We start from the raw sequence: 9,162 nt of genomic DNA, 5'->3' as shown, positions 1-9,162 counted from the left end.
TTACACAGGGGTCAAAATTTTAAAATGCTCCAATCATGCTGAAAAGTATACCACATTATTTGTCTGTTCATAATGATTCCAAAAAGGTGTAGTTTGGACTATCTATGACTGAATTCCATGGAGTTATGGGGTAAAAACAGCAAAAATGGTGAAAAAGGTCAGTTTCAGTTTGTACAGGGGTCAAAAGTTAAAGTTGCTCCAAGTTTGGTTAAAAAAAAAAATTATGCAAATTATTGGTTGAGTTAATAGCATTTTAAAAAGGAATAGTTTAAACCATCTGTCATGCTTAGTTATGTTACAGGGTAACATTTGTCACATGTCATAGAATCCAATGGACATCAACCTTGTTTGACCTTTATTTCGGAGCCCAAGCACTCAACACAGACAAAACTATTACATTTATTAATTCTTTTATTTCAAGAAGTAGTTTTTTGGAAGTTTTTGCAAATTTAATAAAAAAAAAAAAAAAAAAAAAAAGAAACCCTAAGAAATCACATGTACATAAGTATTCACACCCTTTGCTCAATACTTTGTCGATGCACCTTTGGTAGCAATTACAGCCTCATGTCTATGGCAAATGTTCAGTTTCTTTAGATGTATGGTAATAAGTTGACATGCTTATTTTAGCCATTTTCTCTTAAAATATCAAAATAGAAATTTTACACTTTTCTATGACCCTCCCAAACATGTATTGGTCATTCTGAACATTTTGAATACGTTGGAAAATCTGCAGCTGCTGCAGTTTAGAAAATGCAGCTATTTTTAAAGTAACACTCTGGTCAAAAAAGGACGTCGTCATTTTTGGGCTGTTCATCCCAGATAGAGATTTTGGCACATATCCCAAGTTGTTCATTGGGGTCATATTAGTCTAGAATAGTTAAGTTATCGTCTCCTAAATGATGTGCATACATGTCTCAGCTAGGTCCTCTATTAATGCATAAATGCCTTCCTGGACCTTGAAAACATGGGTGTAACCACCAAGTATGTGTCTCTAGCATCAAAAATAAAGACGCTATGCCATATTTTGCCCTCCATGACCAGTAAAAAATCAAGGACCGAGACGTCGCCCGGTATGGCGGAGCCAGGGTCCCACCCTGGAGCCAGGCCTGGGGTTGGGGCTCGCGCGCGAGCGCCTGGTGGTCGGGCCTTAGCCCATGGGGCCCGGCCGGGCTCAGCCTAAAAGAGCGATGTGGGCCCGCCCTCCTGTGGGTTCACCACCTGCAGAGGGGGCCATGGGGGTCGGGTGCAGAGAGGATTGGGTGGCGGTCGAGGGCGGGTGGCCCGGCAGCCCGGTCCATGCTCACAGTCCCTGGCTGTTGGGACATGGAATGTCACCTCGCTAGGAGGGAAGGAGTCTGAGCTTGTGCGGGCGGTTGAGAGATACCAACTAGAGATAGTCGGGCTTACCTCCACGCACAGCTTGGGCGCTTAATTTTTCTGGCGTTGCCCACGGGGAGAGGCGGAGAGCTGGGGTCGCATTGCTTATTGCTCCCCAGCTCAGTCGACATGTGTTGGAGTTCACTTCGGTGAACGAGAGGGACGCGTCCCTGCCTACGCCTTCGGGTCGGGGACAGGTCTCTCACCGTTGTCTCGGCCTACGGGCCGAGCAGCAGTACAGAGTACCCGACCTTCCTGGAGTCCCTGGAAGGGGTACTCAATAGCGCTCCGACTGGAGACTCCATTGTTCTCCTGGAGGATTTCAACGCCCACGTGGGCGGCGACAGTGAGACCTGGAGGGGGGTGATCGGGAAGCACAGCCTCCCCGATCTGAACCCGAGTGGTGTTCAGTTGTTGGACTTCTGTGCTAGTCACAGTTTGTCCATCACGAACACCATGTTCGAGCACAAGGGTGTCCATAAGTGCACGTGGCACCAGGACACCCTGAGCTGGAGGTCGATGATCGACTTTGTAGTCGTATCATCTGACCTTCGGCCACGCGTCTCGGACACTCGAGTGAAGAGAGGGGCAGAGCTGTTGACCGATCACCACCTGGTGGTGAGTTAGATCCGCTGGGAGGGGAGGAAGCCGGTCAGACCTGGCAGGCCCAAACGTATCGTGAGGGTCTGCTGGGAACGACTGGCGGAACCCTCTGTCAGCGAGGTCTTCAACTCCCACCTCCGGGAGAGCTTCTCCCAGATCCCGGAGGATGTTGGAGACATGGAGTCCGAGTGGATCATGTTCTCCACCTCCATTGTTGATGCGGCCGCTCGTAGCTGTGGTCGCAAGGTCTCTGGTGCCTGTCACAGCGGCAATCCCCGAACCCGGTGGTGGACACCGGAAGTAAGGGATGCCGTCAAGTTGAAGAAGGAGTCCTACTTATCTTTGTTGGTAGGTGGGACCCCAGAGGCAGCTGACAGGTACTGGCAGGCCAAGCGTGCCGCAGTCCGTGCGGTCACAGAGGCAAAAACTTGGGTCTGGGAGGAGTTCGGGGAGGCTCTGGAGGAGGACTATCAGTCAGCCTCGAAGAGATTCTGGCAAGGGCTATCCGGTCATACAGGGACCGGTCCCTGTATGACCGCAGCAGGAACTTGGTTCGCATTGCCGGTAGTAAGTCAAACCTGTTTCCAGTGCACGTTGGCCTCCGCCAGGGCTGCACTTTGTCACCGGTTCTGTTCATTATTTTTATGGACAGAATTTCTAGGCGCAGCCAGGGTGTAGAGGGGGTCTGGTTTGGGAACCACAGAATCTTGTCTCTGCTGTTTGCGGACGATGTGGTTCTGTTGGCTTCGTCAGATCAGGACCTTCAGCGTGCACTGGTGCGGTTTGCAGCCGAGTGTGGAGCATCTGGGATGAAAATCAGCACCTCCAAATCCGAGGCCATGGTTCTCGACCGGAAAAAGGTGCTTTGCCCTCTTCAGGTCGGTGGAGTGTCCTTGCCTCAAGTGGAGGAGTTTAAGTATCTCTAGGTCTTGTTCATGAATGAGGGACGGATGGAGTGTGAGATCGATAGACGGATCGGTGCAGCATCTGCAGTGATGCGCTTGCTGAATCGGGCCGTCATGGTGAAGAGAGAGCTGAGTAGGGGGGCAAACCTCTCGATTTACCGATCGATCTACGTTCCGATCCTCACCTATGGTCATGAGATTTGGCTCATGACCGAAAGAATTAGATCGCGAGTACAAGCTGCTGAGATGAGTTTCTTCTGCAGGGTGGCTGGGCGCTCCCTTAGAGATAGGGTGAGGAGCTCGGTCACTCGGGAGGAGCTCGGAGTCGAGCCACTGCTCCTCCACATCGAAAGGAGTCAGTTGAGGTGGCTCTGGCATCTTTTCCGGATGCCCCCTGGACGCCTTGCTGGAGAGGTGTTCCGGGCACGTCCCATTGGGAGGAGGCCCCGGGGAAGACCCAGGACACGCTGGAGGGATTACATCTCTCGACTGGCTTGGGAACGCCTTGGGGTTCCCCCCGGAGGAGCTGGGGGCGGTGTGTGTGGATCGGGAGGTCTGGGCGGCTTTGCTTGAGCTGCTGCCCCCGCGACCCAACTCTGGATAAAGCCGAAGAAAATGGATGGATGGATGGATGCCATATTTTGCATATGGAATTTAGTCAGTTTGTGGCCATTTTGTTTTTGACACATAAAAAAAATTCCTCAAAGGTGCCTCAAAGTTAAAGGACTTGGCTGTTTCTAGCTGAGGACATTCCAGAGTACCACAATCAACAATAAAACTTCATACATACCTCCAAACACGCATCCCTCCCACGTCCACTGGACTATGACCACAAAATTGCCCTTAAAGGATTAATTTTGGTACAGATCAAGGAAACAAATTTTCAACCATTTTTGGACCAAATGTGGAAAACACTTAGGTGGACTCCAGAGTTGCCCTGGCATGGTCAACCAGAGGTTAGTCACGTGGGTAAAGGTCAATGGTATACTGGGGCTGAACTCCTTTAGGTGGTTGGAGATAATATTCTACTAGTTTGAAACAGTGGATGGACTCATCTGAGACGGGGACGAGACAGCGTAAAGGGCAGAGGTGGAGAAACTGTCGCTCTGGTGCTCAGAGAGCAACCTGACCCTGAACGTTCATAAGACAAAAGAACTCATCATGGACTTCAGGAAGAACAGACAGGAACCCCCACCCCCCCATAAATGGAGAACAGGTGGAAACTGTCATTACCTTCAGGTTTTTGGGCACCACATCTCCACAGATCATTCCTGGACCTCCAACATCAGGGCACTGGTTAAGAAGGCTCAGCAGTGGCTACACTTTCTGCATGTCCTCAGGAAGAACAACCTGGACACAAAGCTGTTGCTGGCCTTCTATCAGTCCTCGGTGGAAAACGTACTGACATACTGTCTGGGTGTGCGATCCACAGGCTCCACAGCCAAAGATGGGAAGGCTGGGGAGAGGGTCATAAACACTGCCCAAATGATCATCGGCTGCCCAGCCTGGAAACCATCACCATATCCTGCTGCCTGAGGAGAACCAAGGCCATCACAGAAGACCCCACACACCCAGCCCACCGATCTGTTTGACCTGTTGCCCTCCAGGAGATGCTGCAGGTCAACAGTCCCACACCAGCAGGCTGACAAACAGCTTCATCTCACACACACTCACCCACAGACCTACTCCCATTAAACTCCACCCCCCCACCCCGGACAACAAACAATTTTCACAGTGCAAAATAAAATAAAACAAAAAGCGAACAAAGAAATTATGAGTGACAAAGAGGACCATTCTTTGAGCAAATTTTATTACACAGGATGAGTTTGAATTGGAGGAATTAACAGCAAACAAGCTGCAAGTGAACATGAACAATGAAGACCAACAAGATGAAAACACAGCTCCAAACAGCCAGATAATAAACAAATTATTAACCTTGCGTGGTCAGTCTGTGCGGCAATATCAGACCTTGGCCTTTTTTGTACGGACCAAGCGCCTACCACGATACCACTTCATCATGAACCGGTATAACTGGTGACGGGGCGCCACCAGGGATTTTGGGCCCCATGAAAAGAAAACTTTTTGGGCCCCTCCATAGCCGTCCACAAAAATTTTGATACTCTTTTACATAAAACTATGCATTTAATGATATTTTTGACTATCATTCCCATATTTGTGAAAAGAAAAACGTGATTTGACAGTTACTTGGTAGGGGAAGCACTGAAAATACAGTGAAACTCATTTAGATTCAGTTATTTGCAGCAAGACTGATACGAGACTGACAAAAATACATATATGAGGCTGGTTAATACTATTTAATCTTATGAATTTCAGAAAATGTAAACATTTCTCTGATTGGATTGAGAGCAGTCACCCATTTTGCACGCACTAGAAATGTTCTCTGTTCCTACTACAAAGAAGAGTGGCAGTTGCAAACTACTGAACAAACATTATATTTCAGTGATAGCTGATGCTTTTCAAACCATTAAAATTATTCTGAAATAAATACAAACTGTAGGCTTTTCTATTTCAGAATTATTATTATTTTTTTAATGTTTTTCTCCATAACAATCGATTAATTCAACACACAGCTGCTCAACTCAGGGGTTCCTGGGCTTGTTCAGGTGGGGGATAGAGGTGGGCGATACTGGGAATTTTGGTATTGATCCGATACCAAGTAAATACAGGCCCAGTATTGCTGATATCGATACCGATAATGATACTTTTTCATATTTAAGCTTCATAGATCCAAAGGATCCAAAAGACCTAGGATAGAATTTCGCCAAACATTGTAACTTAAAACAAAATCTCCTGAGGTAGAGGGCTGACAAACCACAATACAACAAAATTAACACACCACAACAAAATTGGCTGGCGCCGCTGAGCCACGTGACTGCGCAACAACAAAAGACCAGAGGGGGGAGGGTGCACTGCTTCGTGTTGTGTGACATAGCGCAGCGCTGCTCGTAGACAGAGAGTAGACTTTGATGAATCTGTATGCGCAGCAGTCAGTGCGTGCAGGAGAGAAAACAAGCTTGAGTATCGATCTTTTTACATGAGGATTGTTCAATATCAATAACAGCGTTGGTATTGATATTATCGATATTAGGATCGATCCACCCACCTCTAGTTGGGGGTGAGAACTGACAGATGTGCTGCTGCTCCCCCGATGTGTCTGTGTGGACCATAAGTCATTTTTTTAGCACAACAGCTTGCTAGCCGTTTGCCTGCATTGATTATTTAACTAAAGCAACAATGAAATGTATAATTCCAGAGTTTTCTTCAGAAATATTGTCTCAGAGTGATGCTGAAAAACTAATTAATGCATTTATTTCCTCTAGGCTAGACTATTGTAATTCATTATTATCAGGTTTGTTGGGAAGGTGTAGTGACACGGACCCACAACAGGGGGTGTTAATGAACGGACAATGGATGAGCCAAATGTAGTGACACGGACCCACAACAGGGGGTGTTAATGAACGGACAATGGATGAGCCAAAAAGTAACAATTTAATGTTGTGAATCGCACAACGGAATACAGACAATCACAATAGAGGAGTACAGTCAATCGTATACAAGGTGACGTGTGGGCAGGCTCGAGGATAGAAGACGTCCCTCCAGAGAAGAGCCGGTCCCACACGGCTTCCACCGCCAGCGGATCTGAAGAACACCGGAGCCGCCAAGTCCCGAGTCCCAGGTGGCCACCGTCTCCAGCTGTCAGACCAGGTACTGCTGGCAGGAGCAGAAACAGTTAATGGTGGGTGTGTGAAGACACACCCAGTAATCGTCCCTTGAATAGTTCCTCCGGGAGGGAGAACCTCTACCTCCAGAAACAGTTTCACCCGTGCAGCTCCTGTCAGTCTCTTCCCTGGATGGAGTGAGAGGCGAAGAACGTCGCACTCCCACTATCCGCCAATCCAGCTTCAGACTTAGTCCCCAGGAATACAGCTGCACACAGAACAATGTTTAGTTACAATAATAATCGCAGAGAAGGTTACCTCGATTGATAGCTGATTTCTCGGCGAGGAGGTGGAGTTGCAGTCCGGCTTTTATGGTGATGAGTTGTACGAGTGACAGCTGGTGCTGATAAGTGACACCTGTCACATCCAGCGGCTCCGACGCCCTCTCGTGCTTGAAGCCCGCACTCCAAGCAGGGCGCCATCTGGTGGTGGTGGGCCAGCAGTACCTCCTCTTCAGCGGCCCACACAACAAGGTTGTCCTAAAAGTTCCCTGAAAAGCCTTCAGTTAATTCAAAATGCTGCAGCTAGAGTACTGACAGGGACTAGAAGGAGAGAGCATATCTCACCCATATTGGCCTCTCTTCATTGGCTTCCTGTTAATTCTAGAATAGAATTTAAAATTCTTCTTCTTACTTATAAGGTTTTGAATAATCAGGTCCCATCTTATCTTAGGGAGCTCATAGTACCATATCACCCCAATAGAGCGCTTCGCACCCTCTCTACTTTTAAGATTAGGCTTAAAACTTTCCTTTTTGCTAAAGCTTATAGTTAGGGCTGGATCAGGTGACCCTGAACCATCCCTTAGATATGCTGCTATAGACTTAGACTGCTGGGGGGTTCCAATGATGCACTGAGTGTTTCTTTCTCTTTTTGCTCTTTATGTACCACTCTGCATTTAATCATTAGTGATTGATCTCTGCTCCCCTCCACAGCATGTCTTTTTCCTGGTTCTCTCCCTCAGCCCCAACCAGTCCCAGCAGAAGACTGCCCCTCCCTGAGCCTGGTTCTGCTGGAGGTTTCTTCCTGTTAAAAGGGAGTTTTTCCTTCCCACTGTCGCCAAGTGCTTGCTCACAGGGGGTCTTTTTGACATTGGGGTTTTTCCGTAATTATTGTATGGCTTTTGCCTTACAATATAAAGCGCCTTGGGCAACTGTTTGTTGTGATTTGGCGCTATATAAATAAAATTGATTTGATTTGATTTGAAATATGAGCTAACATGGAGAGAAAAGTGAGCTAGCTTATGGACAAAGTTAGGAACAGACAACAGGCTAACAATCCAGAACTTTCCATCACAGACCCACCTTGCCTATGAAAGGACTGGGTGATATACTGTCGACCCTTCGCTTCTTCCTCCTGTCTGACCTTTTTTATTTTTTACTTTTTGCTCTCTGAGCTGTCTTGCCTCCCCTCCTGCACTGACTGTCTGTGAAAAGTTTCTGCAGCAGTCTAACGGAGCAGGTGGACTGAACCATTTTACGTAAATACGGGTGGGGTCGGGGGTGAGCATTGAGAAATGTTTCCAAAACAATAGTGTTACCAATACATTGTAAATAAAATCTATGCATTATTGTAAGTTTATAACTGAGTGTCATGTTATTTTGCCAGTTTTATAGTTGTATTAGGGGCCTCTCTGGGCCTGTGTCAATCATGGGCCCCAAGAATCCTTCCCCTTATTCTCCCCTTTTTGGCACCCCTGACTGGTGACACAAAGTGCAAAAGATGGACAATGCATAATTTCTCCAATCACAGCCAGAGAAGCCAATAACTACTTCTCGGTTGTCTGGATGTCTTGGTGACTTTCCTCACTCGTCTCCTTGCACAGTCACTCAGTTTTTGAAAATTATCTAATCCATGCAGATTTTCCATAGAGTGCCATACTGTTTGCACAGTGCATCCGGAAAGAATTCACAGTGCTTCACTTTTTTCATATTTTGTTATGTTACGGTCTTTTTCCAAAATAGATGAAATACATTTTTTTTTACCTAAAAGTTCTACTCACAACACACCATAGCAACATGAAAAAGTTTTTTTTTTAAATATTGCAAATTTATTAAAAATTTAAAAAACTAAGAAACCACCCGTACGTAAGTATTCACACTCTTTGCTCAATACTTTGTTGATGCACCTTTGGCAGCAGTTACAGCCTCAAGTCTTCTTGAATATGATGCAACAAGCTTGGTGCTCCTATCTTTGGGCAGTTTTGCTCATTCCTCTCTGTAGCACCTCTCAAGCTCCATCATCATTGGATGGGGAGTGTCAGTGCACAGACATTTTCAGATCTCTCCAGAGATGTTCAATCAGATTCAGGTCTGGGCTCTGGCTGGGACACTCAAGGACATTCACAGAGTTGTCCTTGAGGCCACTCCTTTGATATCTTGGCTGTGTGCTTTGGGTCATTGTCCTGCTGAAAGATGAACTGTCACCCCAGTCTGAGGTCAAAAGCGCTCTGGAGCAGGTTTTCATCCAGGATGTCTCTGTACATTGCTGCATTCATCTTTCCCTCAATCCTGACTAGTCTCCCAGTTCCTGCTGCTGAA

Source organism: Thalassophryne amazonica, chromosome 23 (assembly GCF_902500255.1).
Source record: "Thalassophryne amazonica chromosome 23, fThaAma1.1, whole genome shotgun sequence".
Lineage (NCBI taxonomy): Eukaryota > Metazoa > Chordata > Actinopteri > Batrachoidiformes > Batrachoididae > Thalassophryne > Thalassophryne amazonica.
The sequence above is the reverse complement of the archived record's forward strand: the minus strand, read 5'-3'. Positions refer to the sequence as shown.